Source organism: Nomascus leucogenys, chromosome 8 (genome assembly GCF_006542625.1).
Source record: "Nomascus leucogenys isolate Asia chromosome 8, Asia_NLE_v1, whole genome shotgun sequence".
Classification (NCBI taxonomy): domain Eukaryota; kingdom Metazoa; phylum Chordata; class Mammalia; order Primates; family Hylobatidae; genus Nomascus; species Nomascus leucogenys.
Genome location: NC_044388.1, coordinates 7051564 through 7079126, shown reverse-complemented (window position 1 = coordinate 7079126; position 27563 = coordinate 7051564). Strand labels below are relative to the sequence as shown.

Here is a 27563-nt window from a genome sequence, read left to right as displayed (position 1 = left end):
CAGTTTGGGAGGCTGAGGCGGGCGGATCACGAGGTCAGGAGATCGAGACCATCCTGGCCAACATAGTGAAACCCTGTCTCTACTAAAATACAAAAAATTAGCTGGGTGTTGTGGCAAGCACCTGTAGTCCCAGCTACTGGGGAGGCCGAGGCAGGGGAATCACTTGAACCCGGGAGGCGGAGGTTGCGATGAGCCAAGATCGTGCCACTGCACTCCAGCCTGGCAACAGAGCAAGACTCTGTCTCAAAAAAAAAAAAAAAAAAAAAAAAGATAAGTAGACTCTTCTACAGAGAGATTCATCAATGTGTTCAAGGTCACAGAGGTGACACAGCTGGGAGGTGAACTAAAGTCAAATAACATGACCATGCTGTTTATTCTATCTACTCTTCCTCTCTAGATGGGTAAAGAAAATCCCAGGTAAGTATCTTGTGGCTAAGGCATAATAAAGACAATCAGACTGTCAATTGTGTTGTCACCTGCACTTTGACTGAGATACACTGATTCAATCTGGCCACAGCCCAGTTGAATCTGTTTAAGAATTGAGACTAATTAGCATACTCAGATTTGAACACTTGCCGACTCCTCTGAGACACAGAATGCAATCCCTGACAAAATCAGCATTAATACATGAGACAGCCACGCTTCCTGTCCTCTTGGTAAAATAAAAATAAAAATAAATTCTCTTCTTTTTCTCTATTCCCAAAAGAGAAAGCAATTGTTGAGAATCAGCTACCTAAATGAAAATCTTGCTAATGGTTAAAGCTTCTGCAATCAATAATGTGAAGCAACAAAGTGAACAATAGACCCCCAAAGTCCTAAAATAAAAAGGACTCCTGCCCTTTGGGGAACTCTAGGAATTACTCAATAAGTAATATTTTGTTCAATCCCAGAATCCTAGATTTAAAAATCTATACTATTAGTAAAATTAGATTTGCATTAACACTTCAATGAGCCTGGGAAAAGTAATGTCGGAGATGAAGTCTTTTTTAATGGTCTGCCCAACAAAGCCCAGGGCAACGAGTTCTGTGAGTCACGTCCAGCACAGTACCTGGCATACATGAGCTCAGGAACTGCTGAATGAATGAATGAATAAATGAATGAAGCAATGAGCCAGATAAAAGCTAGAAGGAAAATAGGATTCTGTCAACTCATTCAAACCATAGGCTTCCTTTTGATTTCATGGTCACCAAATAAGTCTTTGAATGACTAATTTGATTTCTCAGGTATAATAATCCAGTGAGTGGATAAATTGAGTGGATGCCTCACAAATACTGCCAACAATATAACGTTAGTGTGTAGGATTATGGGCTTTAGAGTAACAGAGACATGAGTTCAAGTCCTTGCTCTGCTATTTGCTACCATGTGACATTGAGCAAGCTACTTAGCTTCTCTAAGCATTAATTTCTTCAATGGTAATTGTAACTGGGCCATTTTCAGATTTTTTTTCAGCTTATCTGTTCTTTCCCATGTGCTGTCATTTCTTTATTTGAAAATAATGATCATGAATATCAAACAGTTATGGGTTATGCAAACAACTTCCCATGTTATATTTAATGGAAAATGCTTTTATAGAAATCCATACCCTTATATACGTTGTGTTCTTTTTTTGGAACCTTCCATTTGGCTCACTGAACTTCTAACAATTCTTTAAAACCTATGAGTCTCTCTGGAAAGTTTGCTCTGTTCCTAACTCTCTACCTCCTCCTGACACTAAATTTAGTCTCCCCTTGTCCCACATTCTTCTTTGTACCTGCTTGTAATAATTCATCACCTACTTCCTTGTATCTATTTGTTTATTTATTTCTCTTCTAGAGTGGGAGTTTTCTAAAAGTAAGAACCATGTCTTCTTTGCCTTTATACACTAGCATTGTGTCAAGTGTTCGATTATTCATTAAACAAACATTTACTAAGCATCTGCTACATAACAGGCACTATTTTAGGCATTTGGATTCACAGATAAACAAGATAAAATCCTGACCTCCTAGAACTTATGCTCTAGTGACAGCAGATGTTTACTAAACGTTGAACAGGTACAGAGCACACACTCAATGGAGGGCACTGTGGAAGTAACTAACCCCCCTTTCATTGTTTACCTAAATTTCTGGGGTATTTTTTTAAACAATAGTGAGAAGATCGAAGATGGAGAAATCTCTTTTCTATTTGTTCTTAGTTCTCATAATGTTCAAAATAAATGACTATGGTAGGTAATATCACAAAAGACGAATATATCACAGTTCTGTGCTTCTGCATACGAAGGCGAGGGTAGTTAATTGGCTCATAATCAGTTCTTGAGCAAAGGGCTAACATCATAATGGGCCAGTAATGAGAGAACTCTTCTGAGCTAGGCTGTCAGCTAATCACATCTGGTTTGTAAAGTATTAATCAGCTTTGAGTCAGTGGGTAGGGAACATTAAGAATGCGGTTACTTCCTAAATAAATTATTTCCCACTTACTCTGACAATCATAACTGGTGTATTTGAATTATTTTAATACACTAAGTAGAGCAAAGCTCTAATAATATTCTTTGATTAAAATACCAAGTTACAATATTTTATGTTATTAAAGATTTATAGTACTAATAACTCAGTAGACTTCATGCCACATTAATAATGTCAAAGCAGTCACATGTTAAGATTTGTTCTGCAAGGAGCATGCTTTCTAGATCTCTTTCGTCATGAAAACAACGTTTTCTGCTCCAGTATTTTAATTAGTCCTTTAACTGGAATTTTCTCTTTTGGCTCACTGAAAAATTAGCTCCTTTAATTGTTCTATTACTCGTTATGTTCCAGGTACATTTGGTGTGCTTCCTATTAGTCATTTGCCTTTTCCATTTTTTACTATGATGTTCTCACAGGAATTGGAAGCATTTTTATTTTTGGAAGACAGCAGGTAGAATAATTAAGATTGAATCATAGAAATAAAGGCTTGATTCAGAATTCACTCAATACCTAAAATAAGAACCCATGTAATGAGAGTTAAAAAAAAAAACAACAAAAAACCCCCACAAAACTCTCATGAATGGCAAAGCTGGAGAAGACTGTCCTGATAATACGTGTTCATCTTGAGTTTCAAATATGTCCAGAATAAAGCTCTATGTACTTGGTTTGTATAGAAAACCTATTTTCCTTATTAGCTTATTAGTTAATATTACAGTTTCTTCTAATATGCTATCCTACACTAATGTTTTACATGCAGCTACAGAAAGCATGACTTTCTAGCATTTCTGTTTGTGGTTTACTTAATTTTCTTTTAAATGAGAATTGTGTTATGGTAGAAAATTCAAAAGTATGAGAAAACTATGAAGCAAGACAGAATACCCAGTCTCAGTCACCCCACCCAAGATTTTACCAGCAGCAGCAGCAGCAGCAAGAACATATACCCTTACTAAATATGTAAGACGTGTCCACATGCTCTGTTAATATTTTACATGCATTCTCTCATTTAATCCCTATAAAAACCCTATGAGAATGTATGATGAATTTTTAATTTTTTACATATTAGCATTTTATTCCATGCTTTTTTGTGCTTTTCCCTTTATTACAGGGGTTGGAAGACCAAAAACTACATTTCCTAGACTCTGTTACCACTTATGTGCTGCATGCAATTTATATTTTGGCATCTAGTGAGATGCTTTATCGCTAGACTTGGGAGACAGGAAGAAGTCAAAAGCCATTCTTCCTTCTGCTGTAGCAGACATGTGGGCCTTAACAGAAATTACTCTTACAATGGCCTCTGAATTCCCTTCCAGCCACATGCCACAGGGCTTAGGGCAGTACTGGATAGTAACAAGATTTCCTACAGTCCTTTGCCTCTGGATGGGATCATTAATTCCCTCACTCTCTGGGACACTGATATAAAATCTAGTGGCCACACCTTGACTTGCCCCTCTAGCCGTTACAACGGTTTTGTAACCTCCTAAATATTATTACATCCTTTTCTGTTTGTGATACCTAGAGTGGATATGTTTCCCTAGTGAAACCCTTATTGTTATAGTTAAATAATAATATTATTCCTGGGCTGTTTTTACTCTAGCAACCAATCATCCAATTCTCTGAATACCAACCAGGTATCTAACAATTAAATTCAATTCTGGTACTATCTACCTGGAGTTAGTGTCACATCCCACAAGGTAAAGGACCCAGTCCCATAAGACTGCCTCCATTATAGATGCCAGTTGCAAGACCCAGGCCACTTGTAGTTCTGACCCACTGTCTAGAAATTGGAAGTCCCCAAGACCCACTTTTCAGATCAAACATTTTCTGGAATAGCTCACAGAATTTAGGAAAGTGCGTTACTTACAATGAGTTGTTTATTATAAAAGATGCAGCTCAGGACCAGCCAAATGAAAGAGATGCACAGGAGAAGGCATGTGCAGGTATGCAGCTTTCATACCCCCTCTGGATATACCACCTTCTTAGTCATTGATGTGTTCTTCAGACTGAAGCTCTCTGAACCCCATCTTTTAGGAGTTTTTATGGAGTCTCCAAGCCACAGGCTTGATTGGGTAAATCACTGGCCATTGGTGAATGAACTCAATCTCCAGCCTGTCTCTCTCCCCTCCCCTAGGGTTGAGTGGTATAAGGTAAGTGGTGAAGCTGAAAGTTCCAACCCTCTAATCATGCCTTTGTCTTTCTGATGACCAGTCCCCACCCTGCAGCTCTCTTGGGGCCCAGCGAGTCACCTCATTACTGTAAATGCAAGTATAGATGAAAGGGGATTGTTATGAATAATAATGAGTTTATCATCACTCTTGTCACTCAGAAATGATTTTGTCATCACTTCTATCACTCAGAAAATGCCAAGGGTTTTAAGAGTTCTGTGCCAGACACCAGGGAAAAGACCAAGTATATATTTCCCATTATCCCATAACTTCCATATCATAGTGAAGGACACAAAGGGATTAAAAAACTTAATTAAGACCACCTGGCTAGAAAGTGTTAGCACTGAGGTTTGTGTTATACATGCTAAAAATCTGAGGTACTTTTCCATGAAAGAAAAGAATTACAACAAAGATGATGTTGATAATTGTCACTTATTTACAAAGTTAATACATTCTTACTAGTCTTACTTTATTTTATGATCAATAACCACAATAAAAATAAGGAAGTTCAAGGTCTAAATTTCATTTCATTTCATTTCTCCAACAATTTTATTTGAGGCTTTTGCCTTCAGGCAATGATATTTTCTATAATATCTGTCCTTTTGCTTCCCCTAAGCCACTGCCTGAACAACTAGACCAATGGCTCTCAGTGTGCTCTCTATACTCACAGCTTCAGTATCTCCTGGGAATTTCTTAGAAATGAAAACTCTCAGGCCCCACCCCAGACCTACTGAATGTGAAGTTACTTACTGGAAGTAAGCCCCAACAATTTATGCCTCAATAAATCCTTCAAGTTTGTTTGCTTGTTTTTATCACTGTCCACATCCATGTTGAGATATTTTGGTCCTATCCATGCTCTATCCAAGATGCTATTTCTCAGTCAGGTTTCCAAATGGTGAGTCAGTGCAAGAGCATTGTCATCAGGACTGTGTTATTAAAGATGCTGACAAAGTCCAACTTCTACTAAGAGATTCTGGATATCTCTAGATTATGGCATTTGAATAAGCTGCCAACTTGGTGAGAAGTAGCAAAGTTATAGATTAACTGTTGCTTCATGTAGCAGAAAACTGTATGAGACTGAAGGAGGGAGAGAAGCATTGCTACTTTAGACAAAAAATTAAGAGAGATATATATATATATATAGCCAAATTATTGTTCTGAAATGCCAAGAATGTAGTAGGTTAGGAATCTGAAGCTGAAGTAGGACTTTCAATGAGCAATGCATTAGGTAGCATGTAAATGGACCCTCTGCATAAATTAATTCTGGATTTCCCAAATTACAGCCATTCCTCTGTTACTGTCAATTTTCATTAATATGGCTCAGTTTTAAAATTAAACATGGTGATATTTGTCCTAATTAATAATGTTCTTGAAATCATAGTTTCAGTAGGCTAGTTATATGTTTCTTCTGGTAAAATTAAAATACATGCATATTTAATAAAATAAGTCCATTAAAAGCATCTTCCATACAATTAGTGATATGCTTTGATAAACACAAGATTAATTTATTTAATAAATGATCATACCTCCCCATTGGGAAATTCCAGGAAAGAATGCAGACTGACAAGAGAATCTAACTATATCATAAATGTGTAAAACACCTCATTAAAGGGGATAGGAGAAGAGCTGACCTAAAAGATTTTGGAAATGCAGTCTGTAAGACTAAAGCCAAAGGGAACTACATATTAAGTACTGTACTGTAGTTGATAAAGTAGTTTTCCACAGAGATACAGGTTAAAAATTCTGATACTACTATTCATGTGTATTGGAGTTAAACAAGTAAATGGCTTCTCATGGGTACAGTGAAAATTTACAGATCAGCAAGGGGAGGAGGCTAGAATGTAGATTAGATTAATCAGCAAGAACTCATGTTTAACTTAATATAGGTATAGATGCTTACATATAGAATGATTTATAGATATGTATATATATGCACATTAGTATACACACATATATTTCTTTCCTCTGTCATCTGAGAGGGTCTAAAAGAGACCACTCAAGATCCTGGTTTCTAATCTCATTCTCCAGTAAAAGGAATTAAGCCTCTTTGGAGAAATGGCTGTTCCTAACACTGGGTAGGAAATATATAGCATAAGTCTGTAGCATTTTGTAGTGTCAGAAAGTAAGAAAGTGACTCTCCCCCCAAAAAATCACCCCATTATGTCAAAGGGGCACAGAAACCAATAGAAGGAACTACCAACGGCCAAAGCTAAAATAGCTAAAATACCTGGAGCAACAAAATAAATAATATTGGATTATTAATCAAAATATAAAACAAACATCCATAAGTCCACACTGATATAAATAAAGAATTGTATAAATTAATAAATGGATGGTAAGAGACAAATCTCTTTATGCAGAAGATGTTTCTTAAATGCAGGTACTCCAGAAGGTTATGTAGGGGAACATAACTTGTCACTTCATAAGTGTGGGTTATGCATAATGACTTCCTTACAAAGAGTACACTATGGAAAGAGGGAAAAATCAAACACTACCTTAGCCAAGTGATCAAGGTCAACATTAATAGTCATAAATTATGCTGACAGTATGTAGTCTTTGATATGATGTGATGAAAATGGCACTTTACCTCTGTGATCTTCCCCCTAACCCACTGAAACCACCTTTGCAAAATTATGACTGAGGCAGTGAAAGAGATCTAACTTAACTGACTCCATCTTTCTTCTAACCTCCAAGCTGCCCTTGTTCATTCCTGGGCGTAGGCCGAGTTAACTTTGGGAGAAACTTAGCTTATAGTTTATAGTTTAAAGAAAGATGGTAACAGCCCTTTCTCAAAGCAGACCTCCTTCTTTCCTGGAGACTAGTTTGCCTTTGTAGGACAAACATTAGCCACAAGATTAGAAATTATGGTTTAGGAGTCAAGCATCTAGAGGCTACAAGATTCTGACCCTCCTTAAACTGCTCTTAAGATCAGTGTTGAGATATTTTGCAGACCCTGTACTTGATGGATCAGCTGGCACCACCCAGATCAATAAACGGGCTCATCTGATCTTGGGGCCCTACCTAGGAACTGACTCAGCTCAAGAAGACAGCTCCAACTCCCTAGGATTTCATCTCCAACCAATCAGCACACCTTGCTCATTGGCTTCCCCCAACCCACCAAGTTATCCTTAAAAAACTCTATTCCCCCAATGCTCAGGGAGACTGATTTGAGTAATAATAAAACTCCAGTCTCCCACACAGCTGGCTTTGCGTAAATTACTCTTTCTGTACTGCAATTCCCCTGTCTTGATGAATTGGCTCTGTCTAGGCAGTAGGCAAGGTGAACCTCTTGGGTGGTTACACCATAACCCCAGCCTAATTGTGAAAAAATATCATACGTATTTCACTAGAGGGCTACTCTACAATATATCTGACCAGTAGTCCTAAAAATTATCAAAGTTATCAAAAACCGAAAATGTCCAAGAAACTGTCACAGCTAAGAGGAGTCTAAGGAGGAATGACAGCTAAATATAAGGTGGTGTTCTGAATGGGATCCTGGGACAGAAAAAGAACACTAGGTAAAAACTAGGAAAGTCAAATAAACTATCAATTAATAATATACCAAAATTTAGTTTATAACTAAGTACAATATTGGTTCGTTAGTTATAATAAATATACAAAATTAATGTAAGATGTTAACAATCAGTGAAGCTGTGGGGTGTGGGAGGGTGCAATGGGGGGTTTGTTTGTAATGGAAACTCTTTGTACTATGTGCTCAATTTTTCCATAAATCTAAAACTGTTCTAAAACATAAAATATATTATTTAAAAATTAAAATAAAAGCATTACACCTCTCCAAGGAAGCCTGCTGCCTTGTTCCTAGAAGGTCCTCTTCAGATCATTTCAATAGGGCTGCTGTGGAGGGCTGTGCCCGTTTATGCCAGGTTAGGAAAGTGATGAGGTGCTGAAACTTAGCTACTACTCCACTTCCAGAACCCACGACCCAGGTAACAGGCTCCACCAGTAGGAAAGGGACATCCGTATTAGTCGGGGTTTTCCACAGAGATAGACCAATAGGAAGGAAGGATGGATGGACAGATGGATAGATGGATGGATAGATAGATAGATAGATAGATAGATAGGGGATTTATTAGGGGAACTGGCTCTGTCTGCAAGCTGGAAACCCTGGAATGCCCATATCATGGCTCTGTCCAAGTCCAAAAGCCTCAGAAATGGAAGCCAATAGGCAAAGGATAAAGGCCTGAGGACCCAGCAGGCCACTGGTGTAGTCCTGAAGTCCAAAGGCCTAACAGCCTGGAGTTTTGATGTCCAAGGGTGGGGGAAGAGTGTCCCAACTTTAGGAGAGAGAGGAAATTGGGTTTCTGTTTTGTTTTGGTTTTTGGTTGTATCTGGGCCTCTAACTGATTGAATTGTGCCTGCCCACAATGAGAGTGCCAGTCTTCCCCACTCAGTCCACTAACTCACACGCATATCTCCTCGGAAACACCCTCACAGACATGCCTAGAAATAATGCTTTATCTGTTCTCTAGGTATTTCTTAATCCAGTTAAGTTGACACCTACAATGAATGATACAGAACCTTCGTGTGATTGCTATGTGCTAGTTGTGCACTAGTTTCTCAAGGCATGCCTAATTATTTCAAGAATGAAGGCATGAGAGTGAGGAGAAGGCTATTTTTTTCTGCTGCACAATTCTTCGGATATGAATGCACATGAGAGATTCAGCTTAATAACTCCTGACACTTTTAAGCCCCTAGAGGCAGAAGCTTGGAGCAAATGACCAAACTTCTGCTTTTATGATTCTGTGGATGCAGGTGACTGAGCAGCTAATAGGATTAATAGTATTAATACTAGCTAACATCAATTAAATATTTACTATGTCCCAGATACTGATAACATAGAATTCAAAGTAATTTGTAGCCTTGAACAGTCCGGAATTTTTAGTGCCCCCCAGCTTTAAAGAATTTTAAAGCAAAAAAAAAAAATTCTTGATTTTGCTTTAAAGCCTAACTATGTGCCAGTTGCATCTCTTGCTTCTGGTGTCCTCAGACTTCCACTTTGCTGGTGGAAACCGCTGATACCCCTGTGCTCTTTAGAACCCTGGGCATGTGGCCACTTCACACCCCTGTCAAAGACATCCCTCATGGTGCCTCTTGATTGGGAGACTGACTCTCTAAGAGGCTCTTAATTTTGGGACTCCAGGCTGTGTTAATTGGAGATGACAGTCACCCACACATAGTTGTTTCCCCTGCAGGTGTCCTGAACTCGAAACCACTTCAGGGATGAAAACAGGATAATAAAATATCTCTCTCCTCACGGCCCCATCGCTACTCAGCAGCCTGCCTAACCCCTGCTTGCAATTTTCTCATCAGTGAAAAAGCCTCCTGATTCCTTTTCTCTCTACCTTATCTAGATACTAACTAGAACTTACCATTCTATGCTCTAATGGTTTTAACAGGCTTCAAAAATCTCCACTGGTCTAGTGGCGTTTTTAGTTAAAATAATTAAGTTAAAAACAGCTTTAAATGTTTCCTGAATTAGGCAAATGAATAATGATTAAGTCTAATTAAGTGGAGAATCAGAGGAAAGAGGTGTGAGCCAGGGATAGCACTTTATACCAGGTATTTACCATGCCAACATTCAGAAGTTTTTAATGAGGCAGGCATGAGATGATATTTATCTGAAGTGTGCCCACTAAGAGGACCTACCTTGGATATGGTAGGCAGCCCAGAATGCAGAGGTAGGCATTCATTTTTAAACCAGTCCAAGTCTAATGGCCAATTAAGGCCCATTTGTTCAACTTCACCATCCTCTTTTGTTGTTTACTGCTTCAACTTTGAATGCCAGAAGCTTTTTAAAAAGAGCTTGACCTTTACACAAAGGAGCTTTTTCAATTTAAGCTCTAATTTGATATGACTGAAATATGAAATATACTAGTTTGATGTTCAGGCAATAACTCAAAGAAGAGAGAGATGAGGCTTCCAGACAAAACACAGCATAGAAACTGATAACTGAAAAATACTGATCACTGAGTATTTTTTAAAAACCAAGATGTTTTTATAATAAGCTTCTCTGATTGCAAAGCACTTGCAGATATTTTTATTGATGAAGTACAGCAGAAGGCTCCAGAGAAAGAAGGAAGAGACATGTTTGAATAACTAGTTTAAATTGTCAACACAATTTTATCTCTTGGGCTGTACTCATTTGAAAGCAACACTATTTTTTAAGGTTCATTTTTACTCCTATGTCATAATTCTAGCTCAGCCTAGGAGTCTGGAAAGAACAGAACACTAAAATCGTCCTTCATGAAAACTTTACAGCTGTGCACTGTGACCTTTATGGGATTAAACTCCTAAGCCTACTTGAAGTCTCAGGGTGCCAGTGGTGCCAATGCCTAGAACATTAGGGCTGCTGTGTATTTTTTGGAAGTTCTTTTCATCAAGGTGCCAACCTTGAGCCATACAGGTTTTGAATTTTCATATCATTCCAGGTGCCAAAGTTTACATCTATTGTGTGACAAGCACTTGGAATAAAATGTTGTAGAAGATTAACAAGGTCCTGCCTCAAAGAAATTGCATTTCAATGGAGGATGAAAGAAAATCAAAAGAAAAGATCACTTTGGAAATTGATAATTGCTGTGAATAAAAACATCGACTGGGAAAGCCTTTTGATAGGGTGGTCTGATGAGTTACTTCTACAAGGGGGATACTGGAGCAGCAACCTGGATGAAAAGGAAGAGCCAGGTTAGAACAAGGAAAACTACAGGAGTAAAGGCCCTGAGGCAGGAATGAGCTCTGAGTTTCCAGGAAGAGAAAGAAGGCCAGTGTGGCTGGAAAATAGCGAGCATAGTCCAAAGTCAAAAGGTAGGCAGGGCGTAGGTCATGCACAGCCCAGTAGGCCATGGCTAGTAGACAGAATCTTATTTCCAATATGGTGGAAACCAGTTGGAGGCAGAGAAGACATGCATGGATCTGGGGACAACAGTATCAGCTGGGGGACCAGTGTGGAGGCTATTACAGAGGTTCAGGCAAAAGATAATGGTGGCTTAAACTAGAGTTGGGGAAGTTGGGGAGGAAAGGCCGGCAGTTCATTTATTCAAATACTTATTGAGTGTCCCATGAGTGTCAGATACTTTCCTAGGTTCTCTTTTTTTCTCCATTTGAAACTTTATCCTGAACATTTCAATCATAACCCTCACACAGCACTTAATACACTGTATTTTCATTTTCTTAATTGTTTGTTTCTATGTGTCTCTCACATGTTAAATTATGAGCTCTCTGAGAACATGTATAGGATATAATTTATCTATTTCCAAAACCTAGCCCAGTGCCTGGCATCTAGCGGTCTCTCAATAAATGTGTTTTAGAGTTTAATTGAAAAGCTGAATTGAATTCAAGACTTCTATCTCACATTCTCAAGAAAAAAAGCTTGTCATCAGGCCCTGCCAATTTGAATACATTTACCTTTTTTTTAAAGTGCTCAAATAATTTCTTTTCAGTGTGGTGTGGTTTGCTGCCTGCCTATCAAAGATAAAAATAGCATTGATTAATATAAACAAAATCAGAAAAATATTTGGCTAAAATGTCTTGCTTTCTCAGTCATTTGCTATCAGCTTTCCTCCTTAAACATAGAAAAAGGTGACAAAATAAAAACTTTTTTCTCATCACTGATGGTATTCTTTATAATGTCCAAGATGAAGATATTTCTCTCTTCATATTAAACCAGGTAATGAGTTTAATTGCTTTTTCCTTCAAAAGTAACATATTTTTAAGCCTTTTTTCCTCCTCAAACGCTGTCATTTAAATCATCAGACAATGACAATGCTGTGGTATGCTGAACAATGGGCCCACAAAGATATCGGGTCCTAATCCCTGGAACCCATAAATGTTACCTTATGTAAAATGAGGGACTGTGCAGGCCAGGCACGATGGCTCACACCTGCAATCCCAGCACTTTGGGAGGCCAAGGCAGGCAGATAATGAGGTCAGGAGTTTGAGACCAGCCTGGCCAACATGGTGAAACCCCCCGTCTCTACTAAAATTACAAAAACTAGATGGGTGTGGTGGCAGATGCCTGTAATCTCAGCTACTTGGGAGGCTGAGGCAGGAGAATTGCTTGCAACTGGAAGGCAGGGGTTGCAGTGAGCTGAGGTTCCACCACTGCACTCCAGCCTGGGCAACAAGAGCGAAACTCCGTCTCAAAAAAAAAAAAAAAAAAAAAAAAGAGGGACTTTGCAGATGTGATTAGGTGAAAAATCTTGAGATAAGGAGATCCTGAATTATTCAGGTGGACCCTAAATGCAATCACATCTATCCTTATGATGTACAGGCAGAGAGAGACTTGAATATACCCACAGAGTGGGAGATATGAAGGTGAAGCAAAGAGGGATTTAAGGATGTCGGCTTTGAAGACTGGAGTGGTGCAGTCACACCATGAGGAATGCCAGCAGCTACCAGAAGCTGGGAGAAGAAAACAAGAACAGGTTTTCTCCAACAGCCTCTGGGAAAAAAGAAGCCCTGCTGATACCTTGGTTTGGTGATACTGACTTTGGCTTCCAGAACTGGAAAATCATATATTTCGATTGTTTTAAGCTTCCACATTTGTGGTAATTTGTTACAGCAGCTATAAGAAATGAATACAATCATGCTGTGTATGTTACAGACCTCCTTAGGAACCTTGTCCAGTGGTCCTTTCCCCTCAGGGTAGGGAGCGCCCCCATCTAGGCCACACTCTAGGCACTTGAGACACTGAAATCTGCCCTGATGGTCCCAAGACTGCTCCTGTGTCTCCATGGACCCCTTTCCTAAGTCTGCGATTGAGCCAGAGTGGATTATCAGCTAGAGATCAGGGCATCTTAATCTCACTGCCTCTAAGTTAGTTGACACTGAACTTAGTTTCAAGAATTCCAAATTGAACTAGCCTTCTCGATCATTATGAATGTATATTTGTCAAGACAGATGTATAGAACATGTTTCTTTAGCTGTCTGGTGACTTGCCTTAGAACTTTAGATATTCAGGCCCATGATATGCGGGCTCTGTTTGTGCTCTTATCCAGGGCCCCACAAATATAAGGGCCTTATGGCTAGGTCTGGGCTCAGCCAACCTGGCAAAACTGATGCCATCACCGAAGACACTCAAATTGCAACCCAGTAAATCTGTCAGCCTGCCACAACTGTCCTCATTAAGATGCTTCAAGCCCAATGTCTGGACCTCAACTGGCTGTGCTCTGGATTTGGAAACTGGGTTTCCAACTATTAATATTTGGTTTTCTTTTTCTTTTCATGAAAATTCCCCTCACTAAATGCCTGGCTGCTGCTCTGACCATCCAGCAAATGTCCTCTACTACCAAATGGTTCAGCTGACCCTTCACGAACAAAAGGTAACTGAATGAGAAAATGGACTTACAATGTTCAAAGGAAAGGAGAATGTCATCTCTTCTTTCTTTGAACAGAGGAGGGACTGACAAAGAGTCTCTTTTTGACCAAGCTTTTTAACTGAACTTCAATTCTTTTTTTTCTAGACCTTAATTTTGCTTCATGAATAATACTAATAAAGGTGCAAATATAGACTAGTGAAGAAAATTTAAAGCATGTTAGAAACATTATAAACACGTGGTTTATATATTTGCATAATATTTTATGCCTTATTTGGAGCATTGCTATTGTGTTGTTAAGAACAAAAATAGCTATAGTATCATTCTTTATCATACACGATCTAGACGTTTTCTTTCTCTACTCCTGTTTTCTTCCCTTTAGAAAAATGTATCCATGGTTAACATTAAGAAGAAAATTAGCTGTAAAATCAAAAATACAACAATAATCTAAGAGTCACAACCCACTGGAAAAGGCCACAGCATCGAACAGCTAAGCTAAAAATTCCATGTCTGGATACTTGGTTGAAATTCCCTCGCTCCCACTCAGCAAAGCATCCCCAGATGCCAAAGATTACGCATCCCACTTTATAAGGACTAACGCTGAATGCTTTTTAAGTTCAAAATTAAAAAGCAAGTCATTCATAAACTTTAGTACTCCATCAGTACCACATTGTTTGTGTCGTATGTTAACGCTAGAGTTGCGGCGAGTGGTTACTTGGGATAAAAGATTTCATCTTTAGTTGATTTCCAGGCCGAAGTGGTTCAATAGTTGATCTGCTTCTTACAATTCTCAGAGAGTTTAAATTGCCCTTGAAGTTCTCTTAATTGGTCCATGAGGTACAGCTATCCCAGTTTCAAGAGTATATTCCTATATGGAAATCTTTGTACAGACTGAAGTTTGAGAACTGTGGGCTAGACTAAAATCAGGAACAAAAGGAAAGTCTATATGCAGATGCTCAGGCATTTAAATCACTGTGCCTTTCGGATATGATTAAACTCTACCAGTGAGTAGGGGGAGAAATCTAAATTATGCAGGCTCTCCTGCAGATACTACTCCATTTTTTGTTATAAGATTAAACCTCCATGATCCTTATTTGCGAATAGGTTTCTCATTGTAAAAATAAAAGCTCCTGGCAGACACAGAGAAAGAGACAGAGAAAGAGACTCTAAAGTCAGCTTCCTGGTTAAATGCATAATGCCGTATTGTCTTGATACAGCAGTTAAAAGTGGCCCTAAATTCCCATGGAAGAGGAAGACAGCGCACCAAAAGGGCCTTACAATTCTAACTTCAGTTGTAATCATTTATTTTGAACTTTGTTCTAACTTTCAGTGGAGCCTTAGTGACTTCAATAAATGACAATGTGCTTGAATTTTCACTGGCATTTTCTCTTGTCACAAGCTTTAAGTTTTTTCAGAGCCCCAATTCTCTTGCATTGTATTTTCTAATACCTGTAATCAAGTCCTTAGCCCAGGTCCTAAGCAAAGCTAACAAATAATTATCTTTCACAATAGAGCTAAAAACAGGAACCTAATTAATTAAAGCACTAATTGAACTTCCCATTACTGATACATTTGTTCCTGCTCTGACATAAACATTAATCAAATTCACTGAATAATTCAGCTCTCCATTTCCCTCACCTGTGTAGACAAATCTGCCTGCTGTCCTGTAATGGTGAAAGATGAAAATATTTCATGATGTCGTTTGGTAATATTCTTGTTGAGTACTAATAACTGATAATATTGTATAGTCAAATGGGAAGAGGGTACAGAGTAAAAACAAAATGCTGTTAAATATATATCTCTATATATACATACATATATAATTATATATCTTATATATTTATAACAAATATTTGTCTCTTCTTTTAAAAAACCCATGGAGGAAAGAACCTTTTGAAAAAATTTTAAAGAATTTCACAAGAACTTCTGCATTTTAATGAAGTGGGTTATTTAGATTGCAATTGTATGGGGCAGTAGATTTCCTTTAATTATGTGATTAGATAAATATTTGTATATTTTTTCTCTGTTGAAATCCAAGCTTCCTGTTGAGTCTAAATGCTGGCTCTCCCGTCTCCAGCTGGCAGAACCAGTTTTCAGGGCTGCTGGAGAAGACGCACATCAGATGCTGCTTCAAGGAGATAGGAAGTCATTGTTCATGGGCAGTTCTGTTTTGGAAGCCAGGCTAACTGGGACCACAATTTGATATTTCAGGGCGAGTCAAGAGTGCAGCTCTTGCTGCTGTCTAAACAGGCTCATGCTGTGTGGAGAAAAGCTGGCAGACTCTCTGAAGCCATCACCTTCTCTAAGTATCTCACCTTAAAACCACTAGGAGGAGGTTACCTGCAGATCCACCTAATTGTTGGTGGTGGATGATATGATGCCCAGCCTTCATGTCCCTTTGAAGATGTAGGATTTATTCCCCCCACTGCGGCAAAGAGGGCCCTTAGCTGCGAGCTCCCTATGGGGATTTCCTTGGTTGAAGGAAGCCATCTTTCCTGGAGGGCATGCTGCCTTCCAGAGACATCCGATGCTATAAACATAAGAAGGCCTGGTCTCCTGTGCCAGTTTAGACAGCTCTGAAGGGCCATCCTGACTCCAGAGTCCCCACTCCTTGGGGTCAGCTGGGGCTTTGGTGACGGGCTGCATTGTAGTTCAACGTCCTCTGCACCCTCCTACCTCCCACCGCTTCCTTCCACAGGTCTGATCCCAAAAGCACTCCCTAATCTGTGCACAAGAACCTCTGCTTCAGAGTTGGCTTCCAAGGGAGCCTATCTGTGAGAGGGATGACAGGAAGTAAATAGTATGACACTATTCAAGATTGGGCAGACATGGCATCAACAGGCAAATGCTGAAAGGAAGTGAAAGAAAGCAGCTGGGGGTACAGGCAGAAGTAGACCACAGCGAAGACTCAAATGAAATAGGCAATGTTTGCTTTTCTCCTCAGCACTGAGTTGAGTGGAGTGTGATTCTGGGCCAGGGCCTGGGGCATCCTCAGTGAGGCTGACTGTGAGAAAACCTGTTCAGGCCAACATGGCAGCTGGGGAGAGGGAAGAACCAGGGCTGGGAGGAGAGGACTACTGTAATCGCCTTTCAGACACACATCAAACTCTTCAGAAACAGGTTCAGAGTTACTTCAAAGTAGACTTACTTCAAAGTGATGTTGAGAGATTTTAAAATAAACCACAGAGTTCTCGGAAATCTTCTCAGCTGCTGCAGCAGAGTGCGCACCACCCCGTCCTTACGTGGAAAGAAAATGAGATTCCAGAGATCTCTCTCATTAGCAGAGAGAACAGCAGTCCACCTTTATCACTGGTGATATGGAAACGAACTATCCACAGGCTTCTAGCAACATCTGGCCCCCATTCCGCCTGTTTTGAATTCTCTTTTTTATCGTATTAGCCACAGGCAGCCTAGTGAATCTCCAGATGAGACCGTAAGCTTTAGGCACCGTTGCCTGATAAAGCTGAGACGATTTAACACAGGAGATGCTCACCGTGCTTTCCCGACCAGTCAACAAAGAAAAAGCATAGCGGCCTCCATAGGTCTGCCCATCTCAAGGGGGGTAAGGGTGAACATTGCAAGAAAGAAGGAAGGTAGGAGCAGGAGTATGGCGGCAACTTGAAAGAATGAGTGTAGTTATAACACTTGGCGTGTTTTTGTCCCCAAAAGCCAGCTCAAGTCTGGCTGCCTGCACAGAGCCCCAACTCTTGAAAGGGTACCAGGAGAGCTATGCGGAAATGTTTCTTTCTTTTTTTTTTTTTTTAAGTTATCTGTTAGATGCTCTGAAAAGGGCTTTTTGTGCTGAGCTTAAGGCAGCTCAGTTTAGCAGTAGGTAGAACATTGTTAAAATGGATAAAAATGGGAGATAAGCTTTGCTCCCATAATCTGCTTCCAATGGATATGGAAAAGAAAAGAAGGGGCTCCTTAGAGACATATTGTTGTTGCACTTATTGGGCTCAAAGGCCTTCCTCCGGAATTAATATTTACCTCCAATTACAGTTTCCTGGCGTAAGGAGTCCCTACTGATGATCCTGTTCTGAAAAGCTTTGATTTCTTGAATGAGTAGAGGCAAATCCACTCACTTAGGTACTCCATCCCAGAAAGCAGCCAATGAAAAGATTAAAATCAGAGCAGGAGGAAAGCTTTATTTACACTTCTTTGAAGTTCAGACCTTCACTCCTTCTCTCTCCCCACTCCCTTGGAGCAGAATGGCTCCAAGAAGTTTTGCTGTGCTTTTAGAAAGCTCACATCTGCCTCCAGGCTGTAGCTCCGCCTTATTGTATTTTATGACCTTTGGACAGCTTTTCTGCCTCCTTGAAATTGGGATTTGGCCTGCATGAAAAAAAAAGTATTGATGTATCACTTTGCTCACACCAAATGCATACAAGTTGGTGAACAGAGGACCAGCTGGACTTTGCAGAGACACCAAACATTGATTAAAAGCTCTGCTTTCTTTTCCCCATCCCCTATTTTTGCAAGGCATACAGAGGTCCAGTCCCTTCTCTGGATGGATGAAAGAACAAGGTGGAATTTTATCTCAAGAGAGGAAAAGAGAGGAAGCCAACAGAGGTCTTTCCCCTTGCCTAATGATGCACAAGCATTTTGTTCTTTCCTGGGATCCTTTAGGACACTCTGGCTACAGTAATTGAGTTTCAGCGTGGTAGTTATCTAGAGGGTGCTGCAGGGATGAATGCTGTGCTGTGCTGTAGCAGGCCAGGGTCTGATTACCCCTCACTGTAGATGGACGTGGCTGAGTGACTGAGCATGGAGGGGACTTAGTCCTCTGGAGCTTTAAGCCATGGCCAGCCCTAGCCTTTCTGGGATCACATGCATTACAGTGCTTCCCAGAGGGATGTGTAATGCTAATAGATGTAAGAGAATGTCTTCAAATTAATGTTCTAATACTTTATATAAGAAGGGGAAGAAAAAGGGGATAAAGAAAAAAACATTTTTAATAAAGAGAGAAAAAGTTCATCACATTTAACTCACCAGAGACTGCCTGCCCACAGGGGACAGACCAACAATATGTGCAATTTTTCCCTACAGTCAAGCATGTCTAGACATCTCGGGATTTCTCTTTCTCCTTCTAGAAGCCGGGAGAAGGGCTTGAGGCCCAGCCATCTCTAGAGTTTTTGGATCAGCCTTTCAGAGATCAGCATCTAAGAGACTCTCCACAGACAAAGGTATGGAGAAGAGACAACCAGCTGGTGCGATTAACCACCTGATTCCACAGCAGGGGAGAAGTGAGATAAGAGGGAATGGAAAATATAGCAAAACATAACCACGGCAATGATAAAATAAGGAAAAGTGTTCTTGCAGCCATTCTCTGTTTCAATAAAAGTCCCAATATGGTAACCCCAGGGTCAGGATATGATGCCTTGGGACTTTTATTCTACTTTTATCCCTCTGAGCAGGAGTCAGGTCTATGGCTGGGAAGCTCCTGTCAGTGAATGTTTTCTATTCTTTGTTATGATTTTCCTTTCCAAGCTCCCAAACAAGATTATTTTGCCAGGAGAGTGTTTTCTTGTGTGTGAAAGGTTTCAGAGATTGTTTGTTATGAAAAGCATCCGCAGACAATAATTGGGGAATGTGTTAAACCTGCCATCAATTTGCTTTATTGATGTGAGAGCCTAGGCGGGTCCCAGCACAGAATAGGCTTTTCCCCATGTGAGCGAGCTACTGAAAAGGCTGTGTTGCTGAAAAGGGCAAGTCCAACAGAGGCAGACTCTCAAGAGGAAAGGACAAGGGGAAAGCAGAGGGGTGGAAACTGAGCCAGAAGTCCTGAGACAAAGCCCATGATGATAAAAACAAAAGCTTCTGGAGATGTTCAAAAGGAAAACTGGTTATCACAGAAACTCCTCCAAAACCGATCTTTTCAGGCATTAAGCCACTTTCTCCATGTATGGTGAGGAGAAATGAGAGAGTATGTATATCAAAAGAACCTCATTTGGGTGGCAGGATTCCCATCTGTTTAGTTTTAATAAAAGTCTACCCCTGTCACCTAACATAGCATTTATTTCTGCCATAGAGAAATCCAACCTTGCTTGACTTGGTTTATGGCACCCGGACAAATGGTAATTATCAGCCTGTAATTCCCTTGAGGGGAGCTGATGGTTCAATAAATTATAAGAGCTGAGCTTGAGTGGTTTATGGCACCATCAAAACCTTGATATGGACATATAATCTTATAACCACAACTTGCTAGGAAATAGGTGTTTGCACAATCGGTGATTCAGGAGTCTCCAGCACCTCTCAGAGAGCAGGAGGCCTGCCAGGATGATCCCCAGCAGCCCCTAAGCCAACTCTCAATGAAACCAAAGACACTTCCTCTCTCAAAAGTTTGCCAAGGTTTCTCCAAGTTGAACATATTTGGATCTACACTGGTACACACATCTATAAGACTTGGTGATCCCCCAAAATAGTTACATGACCACAGGTATTTTCTCAAATGCTTAACATGTTCACAGGCATCTCAGAGCAATGAGGAGTTTCACACATCACATCCAAGGACACAGAGAAAGAGGGGGTGCCTAAATCTACATGCAACCTTGATCACTGTCATTTAATATTAAAATTTATAAGATCTCCTGTTTTCAAAATGTGTTAGGGCCGTGTTAGAAGCAAGAGGGCACAAGACATTCCATAGATATTTATTGTGAGGCTCCATTGTGGCCACATAGAATTGTCCAGTTAAACAGTCAGGTGAAAGATAGAAATATGGCAGGATTGCTAAAAAAACACTGAAAATGAATATTATTTCTTTATTTATAACGTATACCCTCTGACTTCCAAAAGGATTTTGAAGTCACTTAGAATACAATGCCATGATATATAAATGCCAAACATATTGTATTATAAAATATATTCTATTATATATATGTACAAATGCATGTGTGTGTGTGTGTGTGTGTGTGATTTTTCAAATGTGTCAGAGGAAAAGTGGGAGAGAATTATGTTGGCAATCAAAAAGTAAGTTAAAGCAACTTGGCTGTAAATTTCTCCTTAAACTTCTTGGAAAAAAAAAAGAAGATAAACACTACATAATTCTTAGGGAAACGGAGGTTCCAGTAAGAAACTTGCTCAGTGTCATGCCTTAGGCAATGCAGTGGTGGCTCCAAGAACCAAGTCTCTAAAATACAGTCCCAGGTAAATTGCCATTTCTCACCAGTCAGGTCTTCCACCTGTCTGTACCCACATGATGTCAAACAAATCACTTTCATCCATAGACTGTCTCATAAAGAGAAAATATCTAGGGGTGTTTTTGTGCCTGTGGTCACGAAACATGAAGGCCACAATCCCATAACTAGACCTCAGGTTTCAGAAAAGAAAAGCTGTTCTTCACAACAGTGGTAGTAACCAGGCTTTATAAATCCTTGAAATAAACCAATTACTGCTTTTGACTGACCAGGCAAAGGCTTTAGCATGAAAGGAGGGTTACCTAACAGTATCATTTCCACATACTACCTAAATCTAGTGCCATGTTTTTAGTGTACTCTCTAAAAAACATCTATGCCCCAAGTTGCTTCACAAACTTTGGCATCAACATCCATTTGCCTTATAATCTTTGTCCTATGTATATGAAACATCTGAATATTAATGTCCAAAGATTTTCAAAAGTACTTATTTTCAAAAGTATTTATTGGTCTTCCACACCTGTGCATAACAGAATCCAGGGCACTCTGGAGAGACTGTTGTTTTGTTGGATAATCTATTTTTGTAGGAATAAATGCAGACTGGCTGAAAGTATTAATAGGAATAGTCACATTATAAAACTTCATACAATAAAATATGTTTAGACTTCAATATCAGCTCAAGAGAGCTATCTCATCAAATGTGTATGCTTCTTTTAATTTGACAATAAGAAGTACACAATCCATCCTTTGGTTTATCCAAAGAAGCACAGAGCTGAATCGAACGTTTAACTGAAGTGACAAATTAATCCTGGTAGTTCTACTCCTCTTAATTGATCTCTTAAATGCTTCCATTTTTATTTTTAATTGTGCTGTTACTGTAAACTGCCTCAAAGCCTTTTAGAAAAGGCATAAATCATGTATAAACAAATGTATAAAATACAAATACTTTCTACAGGGGCTTAGATAAATTGTAAGAGGAATCAATAAATTCATATCAGAGTACAAGAGAAACTGGAGAATGAAAGTTCTTTGTAGTGTCCCAGGAGCTGCCCCTTGTAAACTATGGCAGAGATGATCCATAAAGCCAAACAATTCACAAATCAAACCAATACCAGGGGGAATTCAGGGTTTGCTTTTCAATAATGTAGATTTGTGACACCTAAATCAAAATCACCAGGCAGATTCAAATGCCTTCGAGTTCCAAATGGGTAACATAAATAAGTGATACGATTAATAACAACAGGCAAGTGGGAGCTAGGCATTAGGAGAAATAGAAAATGTGCCTCCCCACTATTTAAATTCAAATTTTTATAAAACATGCTTCAGGCCAAACAAAACACATCTCCTGGCCACAGTCAATGGCTCAATGGCCATTTTGTGACCCCTGATCTAAATAATCAGTCTATTTCACTCCACTAAATTTTCGCAACAGTGGAACTATTGGCATTTGGAGTACAACAAATTTCTTTACTGGGCAGGACTTTCCTGCTCATTGCAAGTCAATGGACGCCTGGCTCTCCCAGGAACCAAAAACTATAATATGCTTCAGAAAACTAAAAATGTCTCTTCTTCCAACATCTCAAACATGTGCCTGCCCCACCTAATTATCCAGGGTAAGAACCACCATGTCTAATTCCTTGGCTAACTCATTCTATCTCTTGACATTTTCATGTTTCACCTCGTATTTTTGCTTCTTCATAATAAAGGTATAATATGATTTTTAGAATTTAAGGGTAGTATATTACATGATGCTTTCCTTTGTCTTACACTGGATTAGAAAGGGGGGGGTAGTATGAAGAGGTTGGCAGGAAATGTGAAGATAATGAGATAAGGAGGAGGAGGAAAGATCAAAGGAAAGTCAACGCAGTCACTAGGCAAAGGAAACAGCCGGAAAAGTATATGGGGAGGGAGGCTGAACCCGCCATCTTTGTTATTGCTACCACCAGTTTTCCAAAGTTGTTCCCTTTCATCCTCTTCTATCAACTTGGAACTTTCCCAGAATGCCCAATTTGAGAAACTCTACATTTTGTATCTTTGGCCTCTAAATACAGGTAAAATCCTGTCTTAATGACTATCATTTATAACATTCAGTTCTGCATAATGAGGCCATTGCCAACTCATGGTCGACAGCCCATACTAACCCAAGGTTGCTGGTATGGATATAATTAGCTCCCTTAAATGAAAATCTTATGTAGAACAGATGTATTCTAAAGTCCTTGTTCATTTACCAGCCAACCTAGTTAATATGCCTATTATATAGTGTTACACTCAGAAATAGAAATTACTTTAGAATGATCACATGTTATAATATTCTTAGTAAATCTGGCGTCAATTCTCAAAATCGGGCTTTTCTTGTTTTCTTGTTTTGCATGGAGAGTTCTTGCTTCCTATAGGACTTAATGGCTGTAGGCATTCCCCCTACACTGTGTAGGCAGTGGCCCTCACATTTTTAAGGAAGGCAGGAAGGCCTCAGAGATTTGAAGACTTGAAGCTGTTTAGAGATAAAGTTATTAACAGAGAAGAGAAAACGAGCCAAGGTGGGGGTAGTGGCATGGGAATATGAGTGTCAGACAATTTCAAAATAGAGGATAGTTAGAGATAGCAGAGCAGAAGACTCAGACTGGGGGAAAGTCAGGAAGTGTAAATGATTCTAAGTGTAATGGTTTTGGCAGAAGAGCCAAGACTAGCAGGGCTGAGGGGAATGTGAGGGAGAAAGAGTCCTCTGAACCTTCCTCTAAGTCTTAGTATAAAGTGGGCATTTGAATGTAATGTCTATACTTAATGACAAAAAAGGGAGGATTGCAAACTGAGAGGTTACTAACAAGTTTCTACAGCCTCAGAAATTGGCTCAAGGTAACTGGATATTTTCTTTTAAAATATCTGTACCTTTTAATAATGACAGTATCAAAACCAATATTTATTAGTTATGTTTTTGGCACTGTGCTGTCAACTTTACATGGATTCGTTGTTTTCATCTTCTCAACAATGCCATGGACACCTTCATTTTACAGTGAAGAAACTAAGGAGGTGAGGGTTAAATAACTTGTCTGAAGTCTTGTGAGTACTAAGGGAGAGAGAAAGGATTTACATGAAATTCTCTGATCCCATTGGGCTCCCCAGCCTCCTTCCCCATCTAACACTGCTATTTCCTGGATGACAGACCTCTTGAGAGCTACCATGACATCCCCAAGAGTGGGCTTCAGAAGCCCTGTGTGTCCTGTCCCCTCCCCAGATCAGAGTTGTTCAAATCAAGATGGGCACGTGGCCCCAAGTCAGTCCACTCAGATTTGCCTCCTCGAGAATTTGGGATTAGTATAGAAATAACCAGTCAGGGGGTGGAGCCAAGATGGCCGAATGGGAACAGCTCTGGTCTCCAGCTCCCAGCCTGAGCGACACAGAAGACGGGTGATTTCTGCATTTCTGCTTGAGCCACTGCTGCTGACACCCAGCCAAACAGGGTCTGGAGTGGACCTCTAGTAAACTCCAACAGACCTGCAGCTGAGGCTCCTGTCTGGTAGAAGGAAAACTAACAAACAGAAAGGACATCCACACCAAAAACCCATCTGTACATCACCATCATCAAAGACCAAAAGTAGATAAAACCACAAAGATGGGGAAAAAACAGAGCAGAAAAACTGGAAACTCTAAAAAGCAGAGCACCTCTCCTCCTCCAAAGGAATGCAGTTCCTCACCAGCAACGGAACAAAGCTGGATGGAGGATGACTTTGACGAGTTGAGAGAAGAAGGCTTGAGACGATCAAACTACTCTGAGCTACGGGAGGAAATTCAAAACAATACCAAAGAAGTTAAAAACTTTGAAAAAAAATTAGAAGAATGGATAACTAGGATAACCAATGGAGAGAAGGGCTTAAAGGACCTGATGGAGCTGAAAGCCAAGTTTCGAGAATTACGCGAAGATGGCAGAAGCCTCAGTAGCAGATGCAATCAACTGGAAGAAAGGGTATCGCTGATGGAAGATGAAATGAATGAAATGAAGTGAGAAGGGAAGTTTAGAGAAAAAAGAATAAAAAGAAATGAACAAAGCCTCCAAGAAATTTGGGACTATGTGAAAAGACCAAACCTACGTCTGATTGGTGTACCTGAAAATGACGGGGAGAATGGAACCAAGTTGGAAAACACTCTGCAAGATATTATCCAGGAAAACTTCCCCAATCTAGCAAGGCAGGCTAACATTCAGATTCAGGAAATACAGAGAACGCCACAAAGATACTCCTCGAGAAGAGCAACTCCAAGACACATAATTGTCAGATTCACCAAAGTTGAAATGAAGGAAAAAATGTTAAGGGCAGCCAGAGAGAAAGGTCGGGTTACCCACAAAGGGAAGCCCATCAGACTAACAGCTGATCTCTCGGCAGAAACTCTACAAGGCAGAAGAGAGTGGGGACCGATGTTCAACATTCTTAAAGAAAAGAATTTTCAACCCAGAATTTCATATCCAGCCAAACTAAGCTTCATAAATGAAGGAGAAATAAAATACTTTACAGACAAGCAAACACTGAGTGATTTTGTCACCACCAGGCCTGCCCTAAGAGAGCCCCTGAAGGAAGCACTAAACATGGAAAGGAACAACTGGTACCAGCCACTGCAAAAACATGCCAAATTGTAAAGAACATCAAGGCTAGGAAGAAACTGCATCAACTAACGAGCAAAATAACCAACTAACATCATAATGACAGGATCAGATTCACACATAACAATATTAACGTTAAATGTAAATGGGCTAAATGCTCCAATTAAAAGACACAGACTGGCAAACTGGATAAGGAGTCAGGACCCTTCAGTGTGCTGTATTCAGGAAACCCATCTCACGTGCAGAGACACACATAGACTCAAAATAAAGGGATGGAGGAAGATCTATCAAGCAAATGGAAAACAAAAAAAGGCAGGGGTTGCAATCCTAGTCTCTGATAAAATAGACTTTAAACCAACAAAGATCAAAAGAGACAAAGAAGGCCATTACATAATGGTAAAGGGATCAATTCAACAAGAAGAGCTAACTATCCTAAATATATATGCACCCAACACAGGAGCACCCAGATTCATAAAGCAAGTCCTGAGTGACATACAAAGGGACTTAAACTCCCACACAATAATAATGGGAGATTTTAACACCCCACTGTCAACATTAGACAGATCAACGAGACAGAAAGTTAACAAGGATATCCAGGAATTGAACTCAGCTCTACACAAAGTGGACCTAATAGACATCTACAGAACTCTCCACCCCAAATCAACAGAATATACATTTTTTTCAGCACCACACCACACCTATTCCAAAATTGACCACATAGTTGGAAGTAAAGCTCTCCTCAGCAAATGTAAAAGAACAGAAATTATAACAAACTGTCTCTCAGACCACAGTACAATCAAACTAGAAATCGGATTAAGAAACTCACGCAAAACCACTCAACTACATGGAAACTGAACAACCTGCTCCTGAATGACTATTGGGTACATAATGAAATGAAGGCAGAAATAAAGATGTTCTTTGAAACCAACGAGAACAAAGACACAACATACCAGAATCTCTGGGACACGTTCAAAGCAGTGTGTAGAGGGAAATTTGTAGCACTAAATGCCCACAAGAGAAAGCAGGAAAGATCCAAAATTGACACCCTAACATCACAATTAAAAGAACTAGAAAAGCAAGAGCAAACACATTCAAAAGCTAGCAGAAGGCTAGAAATAACTAAAATCAGAGCAGAACTGAAGGAAATAGAGACCAAAAAAACCCTTCAAAAAATTAATGAATCCAGGAGCTGGTTTTTTGAAAAGATCAACAAAATTGATAGACCACTAGCAAGACTAGTAAAGAAGAAAAGAGAGAAGAATCAAATAGATGCAATAAAAAATGAAAAAGGGGATATCACCACTGATGCCACAGAAATACAATCTACCATCAGAGAATACTACAAACACCTCTATGCAAATAAACTAGAAAATCTAGAAGAAATGGATAAATTCCTCGACACATACACTCTCCCAAGACTAAATCAGGAAGAAGTTGAATCTCTGAATAGACCAATAACAGGTTCTGAAATTGTGGCAATAATCAATAGTTTATCAACCAAAAAGAGTCCAGGACCTGATGGATTCACAGCCGAATTCTACCAGAGGTACAAGGAGGAACTGGTACCATTCCTTCTGAAACTATTCCAATCCATAGAAAAAGAGGGTATCCTCCCTAACACATTTTATGAAGCCAGCATCGTCCTGATACCAAAGCCTGGCAGAGACATAACCAAAAAAGAGAATTTCAGACCAATATCCTTGATGAACATTGATGCAAAAATCCTCAGTAAAATACTGGCAAACCGAATCCAGCAGCACATCAAAAAGCTTATCCACCATAATCAAGTGGGCTTCATCCCTGGGATGCAAGGCTGGTTCAACATACGCAAATCAATAAATGTAATCCAGCATATAAACAGAACCAAAGACAAAAACCACATGATTATCTCAATAGATGCAGAAAAG

General features: G+C 39.7%; 1 protein-coding gene across 1 annotated transcript in view; it reads right to left on the bottom strand.

Moving 5' to 3' along the window:
* The window catches only part of SLC9A9 (solute carrier family 9 member A9), a 598822-nt gene that overhangs the window by 477685 nt on the left and 93574 nt on the right, over positions 1 to 27563 (bottom strand). The gene's annotated exons all lie outside the window — the stretch shown is intronic.